The 24,062-nt window shown below is 27.9% G+C and overlaps 1 protein-coding gene across 3 annotated transcripts in view; it reads right to left on the bottom strand.

Moving 5' to 3' along the window:
* The window catches only part of LOC136984685 (uncharacterized), a 66,672-nt gene that overhangs the window by 19,280 nt on the left and 23,330 nt on the right, over positions 1–24,062 (bottom strand). For 2 of the 3 annotated variants that reach the window (XR_010882221.1, XM_067281761.1), the window contains exons 3-5: positions 17,335–17,444; positions 15,701–17,174; positions 15,427–15,590 (exon numbers count right to left, since the gene is read on the bottom strand). The gene's annotated coding sequence lies outside the window, so the exon portion shown is untranslated. The remainder of the gene's footprint in view (positions 1–15,426; positions 15,591–15,700; positions 17,175–17,334; positions 17,445–24,062) is intronic. The other variant, XM_067281763.1, reaches the window with a different exon arrangement.

Raw genomic sequence — 24,062 nt, 5'->3', positions numbered from 1 at the left:
TATCTATACTAGAAATTTGAGGCTTATCAATAATCGTTCTAACATCATTTTAATAATAATAGAATAAAACAGTTATTATATAATATCTTTCAAAAAATATTTTGTTCAAATAATAAACTTTACATGTAAAATTCTGTTTTATTTTTAAATCATATTACAATAAAAATTTTTTTTAATTGAAAATTTATTTCATAATTAAATATAATAAATACTGTGAGTTAATTAGTCTTAGGCAAGAAAAGATGTTAGTTTGGGGAGATTTTTATTATTATAGTTAAGTTTATTATAATTCTAAATCTAAACAAAAAGAAAAAAAGGAATTAAATGTAAGTGATCCAGTACATTAAGAAATATGCATACTATATAAATATAAATTTAATTGTATTTTATAAAAGATATATAATTATATTATAAATTTTATACAATAGCATTTGGATGCAATTTTCAAATTGCAGACTTCAAAATTCTCACTGTCATATGTCTGTCCATCCTTCTTTAATCTTGAGAACAGAGTTAGATAGATGAAAATTGAAAACCATATGTAGAAGACCATACCAGCTTAGATGCTGGAGGACCTGATTAATTTTTAAATTAAAATATGGTTAAAAATTGCAGCTCAATGTTGTGATGATGTCACAATAAATACTATTTTTAATTATTTTAAACTATACATTATACAAAACATTCTTTCCTTAACAATATTTTAAAAACATTTTATAAAAATAGCATTTTATTAATTACTCTTTTTGATTTTTGTCCACGATAATACTTAAATTTGATTTTAAAAATATTAAAATTAAAGTTTTCGCTTATAGAACAGATGAATCAAAGTTCCATGTTCTATTCTCTATAAGTGAAGAGTTTAATTTCAATAGCGAGGTTGAGGCCAAAGTTTTAAATGCGAAAACGTGTACATCGGACGTTCAGCGCCGCTTTCCCGTAAACCTAGAAGTTTGACAATGATGTTTGGAAAGTCAGTGGAATCATGTTCGACATTCCAAATGCCATTGTCAAACTTCTAGGCTTATAAGAAAGCAGCACTGAACGTCCGACGTACACATTTTCGCATTTAAGACTTCGAGCTCAAACTCTCTATTATGTTTAGTATTAAGGTAGTGTCAGAGAATTGTCATATTTACACCTAATTAATTCCTATATAAAAATTGATATTGCAAAATTTAAATATTTGTTGTTATTGTATGTATTAAAAACCATTACAAATAATTTATTGCAATTAGTAAGTACTATTATAAAAACACATTAAATCAACAGAATTTATATATTTATGTTAAAAAAAACAATTGTGCTATAATGAATATCAATAACGCAAGGCCACTAAAGAAAGGACAAACCAATATATGGATAGTAAAATAATACTTTGTATATGAATAAGACTGAAATCTTATTTATATACATGATGCTGCTGACTTTGCATTTCCATAAAATTTTAATGATGAAATTGTATGTTAACAGTATTTAATTATTCTATACATTGACTGACTAGTGAACTTATATGTTATGAAATAACATAGCTAATTAATTAATAGTATTAATTAAAAATAACTAATAGTTTCTCTTTAAAGTTTAGAATATAAAATAAAAATAAACAAAAACTCAATTATTATTTAATTTTACACCGTAATTCAATAATAAACTATTTAAATTATTCAGTACAAAAATATTAAAATTTTAGTTTGATATGTGAAAAAAATTCAGCTAGCAAAAATCAATATGAACACATACATAAAAGAAAAGATTATATTGTTGTTATATATTTGATTCAACTTTTTACAAAAGTTTTATAATCCTGTATACAAAAAACTTGAAATTCATTTATACATTTAATTTTTTAACTGTAACTGAGAATAATCAAATTTTCTTTATTTATAATACTATTTATGCATTGCCGTGAATGGACTACTCCACATTCTCATTAAATAAATTATATCAAACTGCTCTCAACTGAAATTCTTTATTAATTTTACAAAAAAGAGTGCTTTTTAGAGCTTTTCATCCTTCAAAAATTTTTCATTTTTTTTTATTTAAAATAATTGTGTGACGTTTGAATTTGAAAAAGTTCTAAAAATATGTATTCTGTTGACAATAAGGTTAAAGTTCTAAAAGCATTTTCTATAGCATTTCTAGTAAAAGTTGGATATGTTATGTAAGTCAGACAAATGAATGTTGAGAGTGATGTGTAAGAAGTATTGGCATCCAAAAATAGTAGTCTTTTTATTCTGTTTCAAATAGACCCATTGAGTTATCTAGATTTATTATACTGCCAATTTAAATACTACATAATACTTATGAGTATAGTAATATGCAAAATTATATTTAAACTAATTTCTTTTTTTTTTCCATTAAAAATCTCAAGGAAAATAATCTTTCCTCTAACTTCACTGAATTCCTTGAATTTAGAGAAATTCTATTACAAGTTTCATTTGAATCCCTGTCTTTTGAATAGGTTTAGGAATCCAGACCTAGCTTGATAGTTAAGTCCATACACCAAAGAAAATCACATATGAGATGGTAAGAATAATGGATATTTTATTTACATAAATGATTAATACATGTGAAATTTATTGATCAGCAATTTATGATTATTTAAAACCAAACAAAATTAATATAAACATAAGAGAGAAAACTGAATGAGTATTCAAGGAAAATTTTGCAAAATCTTATGCATACTAACATTTTTTCAATCATTGAAAGTCACTAATATTTTTGATAATTTTAAATATGGATTAAAATTTTGCTGGACTTAAAAAGGTGTTAAATTTTCTTTAAACAAAATCAAGTGAAACAAAAATAATATGAAAAAGATAATTGTGAACATACACAATAAACAAAGAAATAATTTAAAACAAAAAAAAAATGAAAAAATAAAAGGACCATACTTTACAGCAGACATGTCAAAGATACGGCCCACAAGACAATTAGTTGCTGCCCGTAACATCAATTCAATAATGCCATTTGTTTATTTTTTTTTATCGTCTTGATCCAAAGAAAATGGGATATTTTGTACATAAAAAAAAAAAATAATAATAATAATAATTAACAATTTTGTTTATTTTTATTTATCCATATTACTTAGAGAGATTTATTTTTTACATTTAATTTCTTGTTTACATTATGTTTTCTCTATTTCATCTTTTGAATTTCAAATTAAAGTCCATCTTGGCAAGATTATTTGTTCCACAATTTTCACTATATTGCATATAAAATGCATGTTTTCAACATATTATGCTTGTATTTGAGTCCTGCGATCCTTATTTCTAGATCGTTTTACAGATCTGCTTCAGGCCTGTAAATTGGCCGAAAATGTTTGTTCTGTGATTAATGTTATTGCTTGTAAACTACAAATGGTTTTTTTAAAATTTTATTGAGAAATCTCAGGTTATTAAAAAGAAATTTTTTGAGTTCCTACTTTTGGGCTACTTTTTAAAAAATTTTTGGCTATAATAGCTAAAAACATAGCCAAAAACTGGCCACTGTCATATTTAAGACAAAAAATTGGCACTTAAGCTGTTTGAATTTGACACCCCTGCTTTACAGCATATAGAATGCAAGTTTTGTGCATAAAAACACTCTGCATCTTACATGTGAAGTTGCAATTTCCCACAAGCTATTAATTTCCAAACGGCCTTCAGTAGGATGCAGGTAATCTCTACCTTGCTCAACTCTTGAATAAAAATGTACTGTTTAATTAAACATATTATCATTATTATTTGCTGTAGCTGAGCAGCTTTTGCATGTATTCATGTAGAATATTTTAGTAGTAAATTTTAATTAAAAATCACTTCCTTTAAACTTTCCTTTTTTTCTGATAAATACAAGTGTACATTCTAATTCCCCCTTTTTTTCAATCCAGAATAGAGTAAAAAACAAACTTTGAGGTTGAGTATTGAAGATACAGAATAGCTTAAATACACTACACATTCTGTACTGAAATGGGAGTGCTTCTTATATGCCATAAAACACAGTATATATTTGTAAGTGCTTTCAACAAAAAAGAAATTTCTCTTTTTCCATTTGTTCTTTTACCTGAAGATAAATTTGTATTTTCATTGAAAGTATAGTACTTGCAATTAAACTGTATTTTATGGCATATAAGAAGCACTCCCATTTCAGTACAGAATATTTTGGACAGAGTATTTAGTGTACCAATTATTTAATTACAATGATCTAGCCAAGATAACAAATAAGATCAAATTTTTTCAGACTATGTTGTTATAAACATACAAATATAATAATATAACAACTAAGCCCAAATATATATATATTTAGGCTTGATTGCATATTATTGCAATGCACAATATTTGTATTAATAGCAATAAACTTTAAGTTTCCTTTATTTAATAAACTGAAACAAATCATTAATTAGAGAACTTAGAACCTTTTTTATAATGTTCAGTTCTCTTTTGATAAATTTATAAATATAAGATAAGAAAGACAAATTACACTTATAAAACTATTCCATTAAAAAACTGTTTTAAAAGTGTTCCTCTGACTAAACTGGATGCTATAGATTTGAGTTAGCAATTGAGATTTAATACACTTTAATTCCCAAAACTCAAAATAACCAAATCAGAAACAAAAGGAAAAATAAATAATGTAACTAACTAAATATAAGAAAGTTGTATAGATTGCACCCTATGGAATTTCAGGACTTTGATTATATATCTGAACTTAGAGGACGGAGACGAGTTCAATGATACCCTACTTCTGGACCGGAGACCAAAAATAAGAGTTATCATATTTATGATTTCTTGCCTTTCACAATGAATTCTATGCCATTTTAGAGTTTTCCACTAAGTGGTGCTGCTTGTAGTTCAGTATATGTTTCCTTTTTTTGAACTACCATGAATCAATAACTAGTGACATTAAACACTCAGCGGCCTTCTGGTGCCTCCCCTCCGGGAGGCACCTGTTCGTGCTCTTCATGGACTCATCAAGAGCACGAACGGTCAAACACCACCTAGTGGAAAATTCTAAAATGGCATAGAATGCAATGTGAAAGGCAAGAAATTGTAAATATGATACCCTACTTTTGGACCAGAGACCAAAAATAAGAAAGTTATCGTTGAACTCGTCTCAGTCCCAAGTTCAGATACAGTAGAGCATCGATAAGTGGAACCAATTGGGGACTGGGGTCCTTCCAGTTAATGATTTGTTCCAGTTTCCGACTTTGTACGAAAAAATACATTAACCTGTCCGATGTTCAAATTTTTCTCCGTTGCGTATCGCTTCCTGTTGAATTTTTCTCCGTTGCGTGTCGCTTCATGTTGAATTTTCGTCGATTTTAAGCCTAACGAAAATTTTTATAATAATCATCGAGGCTATCGTATCGTTAAAAATTATTTCTGCATTTTGTACAAACAAAATAAATATATTGAAGAATATAAAAAACATGAAAATTATACTTTAGAAGTAAATTTAGTATCAAAAACATTCGATTCAGCACGACACAGTCCGACTGAAAATCGTTCCACTTTCCGGCCATTTCACTTACCGACATTCCACTTATCGACGCTCTACTGTATATACTCAGTCTCGAAATTCCATAGGGTGCAATCTATACAACAGCCAAGTATAATTATAAATTAAAACTTCTCTCTTGCTACCTCACATTCCATTACTCAATTACAGAAAGAGAATGTTTAGCATGATATGGGCTATCAAAAGATTTAAAGTGTATCTAGATGTAGTAATTTCAAAATTGTAGTCACATTTTATAAATATGACTACAATATTAAATTAGTTAGATGCAATTTCATTCATATTCAAATTTTACTATGGAATTATGCAAATAAAGCTCCAGTTAGGAAGTGTTGGGACAGTGGTCAAGATTTACAACAACTGAAGCCCAAAAATTCAAAATAAATGAAACACAGTGGAAAATAAATAATGTAATTAAATATAACTATAAATCAAAAATTCTCTTTGCTATCTGACAGAGAGAATGATTAAATGAATATTATAGAGGCCATGAGTGAAAATTGGCCCTGTACAGTACAATTATTAACCTATATAATATATAGAGTCCAAATTAATAGGTCTGGAGAAAAGATCACATTGAATGCTGGGTAGCATAACAAATAATGAATCTACTATATATGGTAAGCAGAAGTTGTAAGTGAAAATTCTGCCCAGAGTTTATCTTTCCTTCCAGAATATTCTAATAATATATTTAACAAGAAATGCTTTCAACTATTAGGCTATCCTCAGCATCAAGCAGAATACTTTTTACAATATAAATTTGGAAATTTGATTTTGACTGTAATGATTTGTAATGTTTTAAACTTATTATTAAATAAAGAAAATAAATTTAAAAGCATACAATAGCAAATAAAAAATAAAAGTAAATAAATAATAATCTTAGTTTTACCACATTTTGTTAATATTAATACGTTAGTTTCAACGACACTGAATAATAAAAGTGAAGGTACTTTATTATATATCAGTTTTTGTATGTTATTCTTAAATTAAAGAAGCATAGAAAAATGTGTCAATGAAAACGTTAAACATTTTGATGAGTTAATCATTTTATATAGAATTCTTGTAAGGTTAATGCTATCATTTTATATCTTTTAATTTCAATTTTTGAAGATTTATGAATGTTCAAATTTATGCTCTGTAATACAAATTTTCCAATATTTCTACACTCTTGGCAAAAATTATGAATCACGTCATGGTGAAGACATTTTTGAAGATTTTTTGAAGCATGTAGCAAATAAACAACACAAACAAATAATAGAAAGTAACTTTCTAATAGGTATTTTGCATGTACTAAGAATATTTAAACAAGCAGCATAACATTATGTAAATAAAATATAAGCTTTTTCTAATATATAAAGGAAAAAGTTTTGGAATAATTTTATATTTAGCATATTTAAAACATTGCTTGGTATATTATTCAATATGTAAATAATAAGTCTAAATATAAAATAAATGTTTGTAGCTACTCAAATGCTTTATTCTTCTTTTACTGTAACAAAACCATACATCTGCAAGGGAGATCCATCAAAACGATGGAAAGGATTGTAAAATCCTTAAGGAGGCAATTCAACAAGAACTGTTGCAAAAGATGTGGGTTGTTTACAGTTAGCTGTAACTAAAATTTAGTGCAAGTATAAACAATCTGGGAAAATTGTAAAAAGAAACTTACTAGTGGAACACAGAAGACATCAAAGCATCAGAGTAGGAAACTAAAAGCAATATGTCTTGAAAATAGGAATTGTTCAACAAAAAAAAAGATTGATAGAATGAAAAAAAAGCAGATATTAGTATCTGTGACAGAACAATGAGAAATTATTTGAAAGAAATGGGTTTTCATATACAAAAGGTTAACAATAGGCCAAAGTAAAGCAATTGTAGACTGTAGACAACTGGATGAAACTGATATTCAGTGATGAGTCATGAATTTGCATTTATTATGGAGACGAATCTGAAACTTTCGTCTTGTGCCATTCTCAGAAATTTATAAGGATGACTGCCTAAAGAAAATTTCCTACCTTCAGTTGTTATTTGAGGTTACTGTCAAGTAGGAACCAGGCAAGCTGACCATTGTCAGATCAATAGTTCAGGCTCAGGTATGCATTGACATTTTGGAGAACTTTCTTATTCATTCATTGAAAATATGTTTGATGGTAATGACAATGCATCTTGTCATAGGGCTTGAACTGTTAAAAATTTTCTTCATCAACAGCACATAAATACAAGATTGGCCATGGCCAACAAACAGTCTAGATCTCAACCTTATAGAAAACATGTGATGGAAATTAAAAAAATTGGTCCAGGACAAAGCTCCATGCTATAAATCAAATCTCTTGACTGCTATTCAAGAAAGCTGAAAGTTATTAAGAGCAAATATTGTTTTTCATTGGTGAATTAAGGCTGTCCACTTGAGGTTAAGCAACAACATATTAATTAAATTATTTAAGTTGATTGATTTCATAATTTTTTTTCCTCAGTTTTATGTAATTCCAAAATATTTTCCTATATGTAAAATTTTAAAAAATGTGCACTAAGTTCATATCTTGTTATTTTGGTTGTTTAAGTCATATTTAAAATAGTCAAAAGATTTCATTATCATTAAAAATGTATTTTGTATTAATGTTAATTGCTTGTTTTGTTTATTTGCTACATGCTCAGAAAACTTCAAAAATGTTTTCATGATGAAGTGATTCCATAATTTTTGCCAGGGACTGTATTGAGAGATGTCTTTGATTTAATTATATGTTCCAATTACTTTTTCTTCAATAATGCTTTTTATTTACAGAAGGAAGATATAGCTATGAATTCTTTGTTCAGACAAATATAGAAACACTAAGGAGTCTGAATATTTTAATCAAATTGAAGTATTTTTCAAGACATTTTATTTCATCATCAGATCACATCAACAATAATTAGAATAATAAAATATGCTTAATACTTTAGGATTTCTACATTCCTCTGATTGTTTTGATGAAGTCTAATATATCTAAACAGATTCTTTCTTCTTAGAATTTTTAGCACAGATAGTTATGAAAAATATACATACCAGTTTGCTTTCCCATGTTATACATCAATTATACATGATGCATAATATAATAATTTTAATGTAGATCTCAGATGAAGAATTTTACATTTTCATTAGATTGAAAGCAGTTGAATTAATCAATTTATCTTTAACAGTGAGAGAAGTTTAAATAATGCTAATGTTTGTGACTTGGTTAACAGGCCACTTAAGATGGACAGTTCAAAGTAACTGTCCATACCTGAAAATGTCTGGTCTTACTGCTTAGTGAAGCAGCAAATGGAAATTCTCATAGCAGCTGTAGTGTGTATGTGATAGCATGGTGATTGGATATGCCTATCCTACAATGTGGAAAATTTTGCAGTTTACCACTAAAGAATATCTCATAGTCATGAATTGAGAGATTGCTTTTAGTTTGTTATTACATGTAAATAAACATAGTAAGAAAGTATGTAATTTATTTATTTATTTTTTGGGGTCTCCAGAATGAATGAATCAAATTCCCATAAAAATCTATGGTAAATCAATAATCGGTTAATGAACAATTCGGATAGTGAACACAGTCTTGGAACGGATTATGTTCGTTAACCGATCACTGTATATCTATTTTTCCAAAAAATATATTTTCCAGGATGTTTTATATTTATATACCCTCTGTCAAATAAATACTGGGAATTATTAAATAAAATACAAAATATTGGTTTAATCATCTAAATTTATTTTGTAACCTTCAAAATAGACCCCATTTGCTGCAATACACTTCTTATAAGTGCTTTCTGGTATGGCTTGCAGCTTCCTCTGCAAATTTTGTTTTATTTCTTCAATCAACTCAAAATGTCTTCCACAAAGTGGTAATTTAAGTTTGGGAAAGAGGAAATAATCACACAGGGCCATATTTGGTGAATATAGTGCTCAGTCAATGACATTCATTGAGTTTTTGGTTAAAAATGTGATTAGAAGGGTCAATGTGTGAGATGGCATGTTATCATGGTGCAACATCCAAGAATTGTCTTCTCACAAATCTGGCCTTTTCTGGCAAACGTTCTCTCAAAAGCCTCATAATGTCCAGGTAATACTGTTTGTTGACTGTTTGTCCACCGGAATTTCTTCCCGAAGGGCAACACCACAACATTCAAAGAAAACAGTCAACATGACTTTTAATTTTTGAGCTACTTTGATGTGGTTTTTTTTTGGTTTTGGCTCATTCTCAAAGCATCATTCCAAAGCTTGTTGGCTGGTTTGCATGTCAAACTCATAAATCCACGTCTTGTCACCTGTTATAATGCGTTTCAGGAATGTAGGATCTGAACTGGCTTGTTCAGCAATCTTTTTCCAGTACTCTTATTAAAGAAAATTCAGTTCCTTTGGAACAAGTCATATGCAATATGTCTAATGCCCAAAACAACTAAAATACTGTGAACAGATTCATTAGACAGATTCAGATTCTGAGCCATCTCTCTCTCAAGCTTAAATGACAATTTTCCATCACCATCGCTATCACTCTGTCAATGTTTTCATTAGTCAAAGATGTTGAAGGTCAACCAGAACGAGGCAACTCTTCTACCACTTCTTGAACCATCTTTAAATGCTTTATACTGTGGCCGTATGCCATGCCTACATACATAGGGGTTAAATATAAGTTTATATTTTTCTCAATCCTTTGTCCTCCATGTCACTGTTTCCTAGAGCTTTCTCATTCATTCCTTCCCTATGGGTGGAACAACCGTTGTCCAGGAACAAGTGGAAAAAAAGCCTTGAGGGCATCAGTTAAGAAAAATGGACATTCTTAAGATAGCGTTCGAGGAGAGCAAACAAAAAGTGAAAGAGGTCGAAGTCAATGCTGAGTGAGACAAGAACAGAGGCTTTAGTTTGTTTTGGAGGGAAACGAATGAACAGTACTGGTTGCTGAGATCGAGAGCTTTGTGAATACTTCGGGATTTTCTGATTTTTGATATTGAAAAGGACAGAGGAAAAGATGAATTGAGCACAAGCCCCGACGTTGAGAAAATTCGGAGATCTACGAAAGGCCCGGGTACCCACCAACTTTCTCTTTGTTTCTTTTCAATTTTTGAGTCTTTCATTTCATCTTCCTTTCTTTTCTCTTTTGTTTTTTTAGTATGTAAGTTAGTTTAAGATAGTTTAAGTTAGATATATTATTTCGTAAATGTATATCAATTGTATCCATTTTTTGTGGACACGTGTCACCAGTCTTTGTTCATACAAAAGGACTGATTGAACTGTATTGTACAAAAAGGAGCTATATAGTTGGGATCCAAAAGAACCAAGTGTAGGAGAACCATGCAAAAAGGGAAATAAAGCTTCCATTTTGTTTGTGTGCAACTTTGTATTGTATTGTTCATCTGTGTATACACAACAATACCACTCGTATCCATGTGTTTTGGATAAAACTGACTCACTGTAGGTCTTATGCAACATTTTCAATGACTCAGCACAAAAAACTTTGTTGGCAACACAAAATTTGAGGCAAACTCTTTGTTCAATATTTTTATCCATTTTAAAAATTGCAAAGTACACTTCACATTCAATAATGAAACCAACAGTTCCGAATAAACTGGTTGACAGATGGCACTACAAATTCACATGATAATTAAATACACTAGTACCAACTTACAGCAAAAAGTTTGTTTTCATATCTTTTACACAGGCTTTTGAAACGGACAATTCCTGATATTTATTTGACAACGTATATAGATAAACACCTATACATTCTGCGGTAAATTTTAAATATATAGGATGATGCTTGAATATTTCAAAAATTATAGATTATGTTTATTGGAGATAAATCTACATCACAATACACTTATATTAAAAATTACGTTAATTTACTGACAAAAAGTATTGTACAGTAACAGAATTTTTTGAATAATAATTATAAAAATAATGTTTTTTTTTCCTGTAACACTACCTATACCAGTACTGACTGTTTCAAATTGAAAGGAGTCCACTGTATATTTATTTATTTATATCAGATATTTCTGTAACTAAGGTCAGGAGACAATTAGTATAAAATATTGAAGACAAAAAATACATCCAGGTTTACTTTTGGAAACTTGTTTATCTATATAGCCAAACTATATCTTTTACAATAAATTAATATTAGTTTCTACTATTTGCAATAAATGATAAAAAAAAACTAACAAATTCAAAAGACTTTAAAAAGAAAATCAATATATTTGAATGATAACAACATTGCTGTCTTTTTAAGGATATGCATGTCAGACAATACAATCTCTAAGAACAAAATATACTACTTGTTGTTTCCACCAAGAATTAGAATACATCAGTTCCACCATGTGCTCTCTACAAAAAAGATTAGCAGACCATAACTATGACATGACAACAATACACTATACTAAATACCGAACCTGTCCATTTATGTCTCGGACAACAACATCCATGCCAATCTATAGAATGCCTCCATTGTAAGACAATCCAGGCAATTAGATAATATCAGAATGCTGGAAGCACTAGAAATTAATAATTCTGAGAAACAAGGGACAAGTATTCATTTCAAAGAAGAGAAATGGTTGTCCTATGCTTGGAGGTCTTTATTTTAAAATCCTCAACAAATACAAGAATTATTATTATTTTATTATATCAATGTCACTGAAAGATTTTAAACCTTTAAACATATGCAGGAGATAGAACACATTTGAAAAAAACACAACAATGTTTAAAATGCCACGTTTATGAAGATAATCAAAAACATTCAGATTCTAAAAACCACTGATCTGATGAAGATTCAGAGGGGAAAATCAAAAGCATTAGACTGTATATGAATGAGGACAATACTAATATTTTATTTTAGACAGTTCTTTAAAAAATTTTTAATACTGTCACTCTATGTGAAGAAATTGTGTGTAGGGAGTTGTTAATGTTTTTGAAATTGCATCACTTAAAAGTTATCTACCAAACCTATGGCCAAAAAGTAAAGTTACCTTCTGTGAATACACTCAGGGAATTACTTTTGAAAAAAGTTTATTTACTGAAATATTTATGAAGTATTTGAAATATTTATATAGTAAATATCTCAGTATATAAGCTTCCTCCAAAAGCACTGATTCCAATTAACAGATATCAAGTCACAAAGATTTGGTTTTAAAAAAATGCTTGTTTCATCATTCCAGCAAAGCATTTTTGACAGTCATGAAAGTTGACAACTTGAAATGTTACTCTGGTCATTTAATAAACATATATTTCATCATAATCACTAATTCAAGAACAACAGAAAAAGTTTTATATGAGGGATATGAAAATAATACTTAGAAAATATAAAAAACATGAAGTAGATATACGATTTATGATGGTCAAACTAAGATTTTCGAGAAAGACCAAAATAATCTATATGATAAATTACACACTTTTAAAACTTTAAAATTCCAGTAAATAACTTTAATAGACAAATGTTTTTGATCTATTATTAAGATCATTGTGAGGTCCTTTAACATTTCAATTTTGGAATGTAAAAATGAACAATGACATATTACACAAATGAAGAGGAAGGACCTAAAGACTATCTTAATAATAGATCAAAAACATTTGTCTATTAAAATTATTTACTGGAATTTTAAGGTTTTAAAGGTGTGTAAATTATTGTTTTGTGTAGAAGTTAAAAAAAATTTATATTTTGAAAACAAAGATAATCTAATTAACATTAAGTCAGAACATATTCATTAGAACTTTGATTAAAGAAACTGAAGACAGAAATCTGTGAAAAAAAGGTAAATTTAAAAGACAATGAAATGCAATATTAATGTAAACCAGAAAAATATCGTTGCTCTTAATTGTTATATTATTGTTAATCTTTAACATCTTATATTTGTATTTGATGTACTATTTGATATATTAAAAAAACTGATAATTAGTATTTCATTTTTTAAATACAGAAATGAATACAAAAAATAATTTTCTGAATCTACACTTCACGTAATTAAAATTTTGTTAAAAACTTAACATTTCTATACAGTAAAACTTTGTTATTTCAAAACTCAAAGGACTATAAAAACACAACTTTGAATTATCTGAACTTTTTTTATGAATCAAAGACTTTAGTAATTCTTGAATAAAATGATGGCATTATCTTACATAATTTCATCCATTCATTTACAAATGCATTAATATTACAAGTTATTATCTGATGAAGGGCACAAGGTCCGAAACGTGTACCGTATCAACTAAATAAAGGTGGAAAAAGCCAAGTGATTGTTATTAACACAATCTTGTGCTCAATACTTCTAAGTTATTATTTAGTAATTTAAACTATTTCGAAAAAACCATCAATTGGTGTATATGTAATGAAAAAGTAACCAAATTACATTCAAAGCAAGAGCTGAAAATAACATATGAAATAAGTTTAAGTGCTTCAATAAAAATTACCATGAATTTTGTCTAGAAAATCAATGACCAGTTCTATGAAGAATTCACTGTCTTGAGCTTGAGATTATGAAAATCATGTGATGTGATAAAAACAAGCTCCATTAATGGTTAAAGCTATAAGTATGCATTCTATTGGGAATATGCACATGTATTTAATGGACTTGGGAATTGTTGAAATAATAGATTTTTACAAAAAATATCCAAAATAATTAAATGTTAAACAGATTTCGTCCATAAAAATAAAAAAGTAAAATAATTTGCTCTTCATTGGCAACATGTACAATGTCCAAAAGACTTTGAATGCTCCTCCAATAAATCAATAATGTATAATTAACAAAACTGAAACTGCCATTAAGGCATGGAAACTTTCTTGTAAACACATAATATAATGAAACATTTCAAATTTAATAATATTTTTGTGGGTCACAGGACCAGATAATGACTTTGAATTTCATTGTATGTGTATTTCAAATTATCCAAATGAAAATATATGCAAAATCATATTTTCTTGGCTGGTGACTTAACTTTATTTCAAATTACACAATACTTTGAATTATCTGATATTGAAATAATGAAGTTTTGTACTTCAAGAAAACAGAAATTAGATTATTATTTATTTAAAAATTTCAATATAGTAAAGAATATCAAATTTAAAATATATGTTGCAAATGTTGAGATAAATATTGAATTCATGAATAATTCAAACTATTTTGTTAAAAGCAAAATATTGCCTGTGAATTACAATACAATAGTTATTTAAGAAACATTTGTCTACCTGTTTAATCTGCATAGATCCTCTGCAAAGCTGAAGAGGCTAACTGCAGAAATAACTATTCAATATAAAATTCCATTTTTTAACATAGTTTTCTATAACAAATTATAGTACAAGATAAAAGTTCAGTTTATGAAGAATGACATCTTATACTTACCTTTAAGTTGAAGTTTAAGAACTATGTCATTAATATCCAAATAACTTCTGAACAATGTTTTGTTCAGATCATTCACTTGTAATTAACTGGTTCTAAGTTTCTCATTTAAAGTTATAAATAACTGAATAAGCTTTATCTTAGAACAAATTATTATATATTTATTGTATTTTTTTTGTTGTTGTAAATATGGTATAAATTTTTCATCAATACCAAATGTGCAGATGGTGTTCTTACTCTATGATGTGGATAGTAAAAATGACAAGATAATACCATTTTTACTATACAGAATGTTTTCTGCTTCAAAACTCTTCCTTTTAGGCTTGCAGATCTGTTAAATCTGCAGGCCTAAAAGAAGGAAGATTTATTAATCTATGCAGGATGTAAAACAAATATAAATAATGCATGAAAAATTTAAAATTCTTAATGTTCCCCAAAAATGAGACAAGTTGATGGATGCAATTTTTAAAATATCGATATTAAATGTTAAATGGCAATAGAAATCTAGAATTATTGTTCAACACTCAAAAAAACATTGCTAGTTCTACAAAAATTTATATATATTTTTTAATTTAAGTACTATACCTGTATAATAAAAGAGCATAAATTAAAATAATTCACAAAAATCACTCCTGCAATTTAGATTCAGACCATCTATATTCTTCTTTCATAATGGAAGATATAAACCAAAATATAAGTACCATCTCAAAATGTGTCCAGAAGATTGACTGCAGAATCAAAAGAAACAGCTACAAAAAAAAAGTAAAAAAAAAACATGAATAAAACAACGCTATAACAACTTCATTTACATATAACAGAATTACTCTATTGTTCTCAAGTTTATCTGAAATATCTTTACCATCTTCTCAACATTGTTGTTTTCAGAATTTTGCCAAACAACATTACAAAATTATGACGTTGATTATGTCAAACTGATGAGTTAATGCCACCATTCATAATACTTTCTAGAAGATGTGAATGTGAAGAATTTATCCTACTTATTGAAGAATAGCTATTATTATTACATTTCAATAAATTCTTTTCAATATTTTTCTGACTATATTCACAGTTGCAAATTAAATATTAAGATGCTTGTACCAATATTGTATATAAATTAACACATTATTTATTATATATTTTTATTAAAAATACCTTTACTTGAAAATTAAAAATACACGATATTACATCGTAAATCTGTAAAACTTATAATTAATATTAAATATTATATAACAAAAGAAATTATAATAATTACATTAACTTTTACAAAAATATCAGAAACAGTTAAATATAAAAGTTATTAAAGTTATGCTTACATGTTCTAGATATTATGCATTGATTATTATATAAAATATACTATAAAAAATGAATTATTATAATTAGTTACTTTTCATATATCAGTTGGAATCAAAATATTTAAAAAACATTTTACACAGATTTATTAATACATACAGAAACCCAAAATTAACAATCTGTTTGAAACCATTTAAAATTTTATTGCAATAATATTACAACTACAAAAATTCAATATGAAAATATTCAAATGATATTCAATATAAAATATTCAAAATCAAAAATGAAATTAATTACAATTTTGAATCTTAAAATATTATGAACATTATGAAGCATGAGTCACAAATTTCAGGTTCCTGAGTGTATTGCTTCCAATGCATCTGTAGTACGATAAATCTTCACGATAAATTCACCATAAAATTTGAAGCAAATCACATCACCTGTATATATTATAATCTCTCACCGATAGAAAAATGGCAAATTCGTTGTATTCAATCTCAAAAATCCAATGTTTTTCAAAATTTTATTGCAGCTGCTTCATTTACACATAGAAATACATACAAAACTCAAAAAACTAGAATTAGACTTCATACATTTTGTAATTTCATTCTTACCTTTTATTAAATTCATTCTTCACTTACCTTTAATTGCTTTTTAAAATTGTGACTTCATTTCAAATAATTTTTAATTAGTATCATTCAAAATAACTAATTTTGACTATATTCACTACTTACATTTTGTGCTATGTATTTTCAAAATAATTACAAAAAATATAATAAAAATTTATGAATCATTTATTTATTGATTTATGAATTCATTGTAAATCAATATAAATGATATTAATAAAAAAATAGTTAGTATGATAATTTTTGTGAAATTATTCATAATCCATTATTATACAAAAAATATGACAAAAAGAAGCAAATAAGCAAATACAATATTATGCTGATTTTAGGGCAAGATTATTGGTTTAAATAGGATAAAATGAACTTACTACATTTCAACTTATATACCTCATTAGAAGATGCATCAGTACACTTTCACTGAAATGACATTAAATTACAGTCATTCAACTATAATTAACCCCCTTTTATAAGGGAAAATTTTGATACACATTTTAACAAATGCTGTGATTAAAAAAAACAAAACACAAACCAAAAAAAAAATTTATCCAAATGGATATATTAAAATATATTTTCTTACAAATATATGAAGTAATAAAAATGGTGGCCGTTGTTTGTGTAATCCAAGACCCAACTTCAAATTAGTATTTAAAAACACTTATCAAGTCGTTGGCTCCATTGGTAGGAATTCTATACAAGAAAAATAATGGTAATTAATTTACAAGATATGACATAACAGATGATATTTATTATTAATAAAAATGAACGATTAATCATAAATGAATTATTATAACATTTTATATTAAGAATTTTCAATTAATTTTACACAAGCTTCATTTTATAGCATGGAATTTTTGACAAGGTACATAATTTAATTAATGTTTATCATTGACATTGATAATATGAGTTTTATAATAAATTTTTTAATAGTCTGAAACAAAATATAGCTACAGGTTACCATCAAATAATTACTTCATAAAAAAAAGTAATTACCAAATTACAATACAAAAGCAATTTTGAATGTTTTTATATTTGAATATCATTAATAAACTAACTGTTCATATTAGTTAATATGTGCATTACAATTATATCAATCAAAAGCTGAATTAATGCTCTTCTTATATCTACAAATGAATTAAATATATTTGATAAACTGACATTTTACTACAATGTGCTTAAACATTACCATAAAAAATATTTAATTAGCAAACATATTTGGCAATCTGTAGGATATGGAACCAAATGAAACAGAATATAGAATGTAATACATAGAATTTGAATTACGTATATCTTGGCAGATAAGATGAGGTATAAATTTTCGTCAAAGTTTTATAGTTTTAGCATATATCTGTCCTATAAGACGACCACCAAACTATCAACGGCCTATGAATTTAGTTTAGATCAGCGATCATCATCTGAATAATAATACTGTATAGCGTATATGGAATTATGTGCAATTTGTAATTTTTCAAATGAACAAATTCTATTTTCTTGCACTGCCTTGTGATTGTTGCAAACATTCGCACTGATTTCTGATTCGGCATTCGGGTAATGACCTTGACTATTCACAAAAATGTCGTATGGGCTATTCTATTTTGTGAACATACCCTACTCTCTACTAGTAAATAATTACGGTTTGTCCGTTTTTTTAAAATGGTTTTAATTTATATAAATTTCAATCTAATTTCTTTTGTATCTGTCCTATAAGACGACCCCGGATTTTGGGCCTTTTTTAATGATTCAACTATCGTCTTATCTGCCGAGATATACGATAACCTACATCCTATATTTAATCTCTGAAAAGATTGTAATAAATTATATAACAGAAATAAAAATAAAAATTATAAAATAAAGATAAATAAAATCTCGTCCTATATTTAAGTTATTCAAATACTGTGAATTCCATTCTATATTCTATTCTATTTGGTTGCTTCCTAAAGATGGCTGCTTGGATAGATGAAATGTTTGATAATTAAATAATTTTGCTGGTAAATGTGTAAAGGTATTTTACTGAAATCAATTACAGTTCAAATTACAGCATTCATAAATTTTTTAGGCTATTTTTCTGTTAGAAATTTAAACAATTTCTAATTAATTTTACCTAAAGATTATCAGTTCCACTATATCATGTAAATTTTAATAATTAAAAATTACTCTCATCAATTAAATCATTCAGAAATATATAGAGAAAAAAATCAGCCTAGCTAATTAATTAAATATTAAGGCTAGTTTGTCAGGTTGTGATTTCAGGCCAATCATTTTTCTAGCCATTTCTAATTAATTAATTACATACTAAATTACAATTATTAAAGTTTTGTAAAGTACATGGCATTGTCTATCTCTAAGAAAAGTTTTAATTAAAATTAATCAATAGCAAAAAAAAAAATCCTAACAAAATTTTGACATGATTGAAAAATAAAAATAGAAGAAAAGACAATAATACAACAAAGAATGTAGCAGAGCAAAACTAAACCAAAATTTTAATATAACTTTCATTATATTAATAGTGCAAATATTTACAAACTACCACTTCCAAAATAAGCATCTTCTGCAGCTACAAATTTTTATCAACATTCATACCACTTATTAAAACATTCCATTTTGTGTTTGCTTCATTGAGTGCAATTGTTGCAGCACTTTTCATCTCTTCTGCTGATTTGAATCTGTAACTCTTCAGCAGAGATTTCATTCTGATGAAGATGTGAAAGTTTGAGAAGTGAGATCTCATGAGTAAGGAAGCTGTAGACACAAATGTCTGATGTCTTGCCAGATATTAACTAGGAGAGTGAAATGCTCTGGAGGCAATATCGTGATGGATGATTTTTGCTTGTTTGAGATGAGGCTATCTTATTGCATCATGAATTACTGCATCATGAATTACTGCATCATGCAACTGAGAATCTGAATGTATCAACTCATTAACAGCTCTGCCATTAGAAATAAACCTGTAATACATCAGGCTTTTCACATGAAAAAAACAAAGCATTAACATTCTTCAATTTGTCAAGATAAAATTTTTTTTCTCTTATGCCATTTGCATACTTGTGTTGACAATATGAGGCATATTTGGAAACTGAGCACTCCATATCTGAGTAGTCACGTGATCACTCAAAAAGTTGGCATCTGAATTCTTAAACAATTAACTCACATAAGCACTCACTCATAGTACATCAAGCTATTGTGTTACAGCCAGTGGTCATATTCAGCAGGTTTGCACAGGTTCGGCCGAACCCATTGTTAAAATTTTCAGTTTTTTCGAACCTTGTTAAACACACAGAACATTTCTCAGTGGTTTTGTTTTTTTTAAAAAATATATTAAAATATACGTATTATACTCTGTAACACTACTAAACTAGAGCTTTATACCCCGTTTGCACCGAGCATTTCAATCTAGATTGTGAGTAAGGTCGGGGACTATGCCTTGGTCTGATCTCTCTCGACCGTTTCAAACTCGACCGAAACGAGGTTTAATCGCGATCGATTCAAAAGAGTTCTTGAAACTAGATCCAGTTGTAAGAGAGATTGCACAATCTCACGCGCAAGAGATAATACAAGATGGCTGTGGAACACGCGTTGGGCTATGGACAGCGAAATAAAAAGGATATTGTATTTCGAGAGATGATGACATCTGTCTATTATCAGCAGTGCCATTCGGGGTGAAAAATTTCTGCCTAAAAAAGAAGAAAAAAAAAAGTCGACAGCAGCTAATATACTAATAATATTGTTACCTGGTCTTCGCCCAGGGCTTGTTACGTTCCAAATACGCCACTGATTATTAGATATATCGCAAGAAAAGGTATTGTATTTATTTCTAGCCAAAACTTTCATTTCGTTTGTTGGTGATTGTCACGGAAAAATTTTCTGCTAGCGAACCCTTTGTTAACTATTTCGAATATCACCACTGGTTACAGCCTAATAAAAATGGCATTCAATAGTATGTTGACTATCACATTTATATTGACTAAAACAATGTTTTTGGACAGTTCAATAATTTCAATAATATAATCTGTAATGGATGATGATATGAATAAATGAATAGTACCAGTTAAAGAAAAAAATCAATAATTATATAGATACAATTAACTTGTATAGTGTATTGGATTTCAAATTGCATTTTAGAATGAAAAGAGAAACATTTGAAATAAATATCAGTGATAAAAATATAATTAATAGTATAGGAAATAAGATTTTTGTTACTTCATATCAACTTTTCTCATATAATCTCAATTCTCTAATGACCAAGCAATCTGATTAACTTACAGATAGTGTTTGAGAAAGTGAGCATAAGAATACTTTGCTCAGGAAATGGCAAAATGCTCATTAAGTGATCACATTTCAGCTGTATATTAGAGAAGTGAGCATCCTCTCAAACACACTGCTTAGATTCACAAAGTAGTAGTTTCTGAATAGATTCATGGTTTTATTTCCCTATGCTTCTCTATGCAGAATAAATGTTTCTATAAAATTTTTTCTAAGTTTGATGCAGAATATTGATTCACTAGTAATACTTTATTTTAGAATTCCATAGTGAACACCTACATTTTTCAATACTTTGATGTTTTGATTTATAATCCATCAGATGCAACCATCTATAACATATAAAACAATTACTGACACGTCCAAGAAAACATCAAATACACACAAACTCTCAATTATAGCTATAACTAAGTAATATAAAAATTTCAGTTTACTTTTTACACTACTATATTTAATTTACAATATATATTTATTAAAATTAAATTTAAAATCTTTATTCTTTATTATAAAATTACATTGGAAATGCCGTAAGGCAATAGTGACCACTCCAAAAGAATAATTAATAACAAACTCAAAATAAAAGAGGAAAAAAAGGTAAAAATTACAATAAAAAGGCAAAAACAAAATCTTTATAAAATAATGTGTTCAAATGAAATAGATTACATAAGACCACTGTAATATCATATTAAAATTAATGACATTCTTGGAATTATTAAATGATAAATCATAAAACTAACATAATTTTACATATATGTAAGATCATAATATTCTATATTATCTAAAATAAAAAATTTCAATATATTATATTTTATTATAATTTGATATTGTGGCAATATCTTTGGTCTTAGTTCCAAAGGTCGCCACCAGGTGAATCACTGAACTAAACAAACTGGCAACCTGACCTTCGACCTTTCTTGGCTTGTGACCTCACTTTGGATTCAGACCTCACTGTGTATACATGTGTTTTCCATTCTATGTCCGACTTGTACAATCTCGCCATATATTGTATATGTAATAAATTTAAGTTTTTGTATGTAGCTTGTTTTGTATATCGTAAATAATTAAGTACAATCAGAGCTACAGATATAATCCATATAATTTCATATTAATATTTATGAAAGTTGCTATGACATTAAAATAAAAACTGCCTGTTTTAAACAGCTTTATTGAAAATATCAATTAATAAAATTTTTGAAGTCATTTTATTTTTAATTAATTTCTATCTAAAGAAATAGAAGAAAAGCCTAATTATTTTTTCTAATTGCAATTATTAGAAACTAATATCTACACTCTAATATCTTGATTATGTGACTCCGGTGCATGATGGGATGTTGCATATACACAGGATTTAGATATAGATTTCACATACATAGGAGTCACAAGAAAATATATTATAAAATGAATACATTCAAAAAACTAAAGCAGAGAGAATAGTTCATTTTGCAGTAAGTCGTAACATAAAATAACTTAAAAACGTAGTATAGAATTCATGCCAACACACTTACTTGAGAGAAAAAGAATAGGTCAACAAAAAGACGGCATTAAAGGGCTTTTTTAATTCCTTTACTAGTGCTTTCAATATTAATATAAATATCGTCATCAGGCAACCCAAATGGAAGACTTTTTCTGAACAAAACTTTTGAAGCACAGAATTGGAACAATGTTAATCGAACAGTAACAAACTTTTAACATAAATTTTTAAAAACATTTTTAAAATGATGTATTATCTATGCGCATGCACATAGAGATGTGGAAGTGGAGACAAGCAATTAATTATTATTATTTATATGTTTATATAAATTAAACCAAATTTCAGGCAACTCAAAAGTGGGGGAGTTGCATGAGTCCTAATAGGGTGGTGAAGAGAGACTCCCAAATAAACAGAAGGCGCCTTTCACCACAGCTCCTAAGTAAAACGTAACGGTCCCAAAGTGGAGTGTGGCTATGTTGTATGACCATTTTGGACAATTCGGTGTCATGCCTTCCCACCACCATGGAATGCTGGTGTTCCGCAAATTGAGAGGACAGCATTCTGGTGGTAGCCCCATTCAAAAAATTTTGTTAAAAGTTTGTATTCTGTTCGATTAGCATTGTTCCAAATCTGTACTTCAAAAGTTTTGTTCAAAAAAAGACTTCAATTTCAGTTGCCTGATGACGATATTTATATAAATATTGAAAATGCTGGCAAAGGAATTAAAAAAAAGCCCTTTAATGCCATTTTTTGTTGACTTATTCTTTTTCTCTCAAATAAGTCATAAACAGAAAGGTTCCATGAGAAAATACCAACAACCATAAATTTTACAACCAAAGGATAATTATAAGACTGCTGAAATGATTTGTACTTATGGAAAAAACTTTTCTCACAAGGTCATTAATTGTGGAGAGAGAGACTATTTCCAAAAGTTTGGATTTGAAAAAGTACAAGCAATTTCAATTTAAAAGTCTTAATTACTCCAATATTTTATCATTCATTGTAAAAATTACTTATTTTTTAAAATTGTTCCAATGTTTTTCCCAGGAAAAAATTTTAGATGATTGACCTGCAATGTTAGCTGATTGCTACAGCAAATTTCTTTATGATATATGGTTAATGACAACAAGAGAATATGTGTATTTGTTTTGTTGAAACCGTGTCTTCTATTTCTTGTTTTGTTTGATGTCACAACTTGGTGAATTTAAAGACACTTGGCAAAATAAACTTTATACAAGTTTATGAAATAAATATCAATGAATTTTGCCAAGTGTTTTTAAATTCACCAAGTTGTGACATCAAACAAAACAAGACAATATGTCATAATATTCAATAGCATATTAATACATAATCTGGTTATTTTTAAACATAAATTAACAAAAGAAAAAATTATCTTTAACATGCTGGAAGAAGTATTTAACTGAGCAGTCAATCAGCTAAAACCAACTTGAGGAGAACACTGCTATTCCACTGCCTTAGCAACTATGTTCTTTTCATGCAGTGTTCCTGAAAATGAAAACTAATTGCTCAAAAGCAGTATGTGAAGATCGGGATCTTTATGTTGTGAACTTTATCATCTT

The sequence above is a fragment of the Centruroides vittatus genome, unplaced genomic scaffold (genome assembly GCF_030686945.1).
Source record: "Centruroides vittatus isolate TY-2023 unplaced genomic scaffold, ASM3068694v2 contig_926, whole genome shotgun sequence".
NCBI lineage: Eukaryota > Metazoa > Arthropoda > Arachnida > Scorpiones > Buthidae > Centruroides > Centruroides vittatus.
This window is presented reverse-complemented; position numbering and strand designations above follow the sequence as displayed.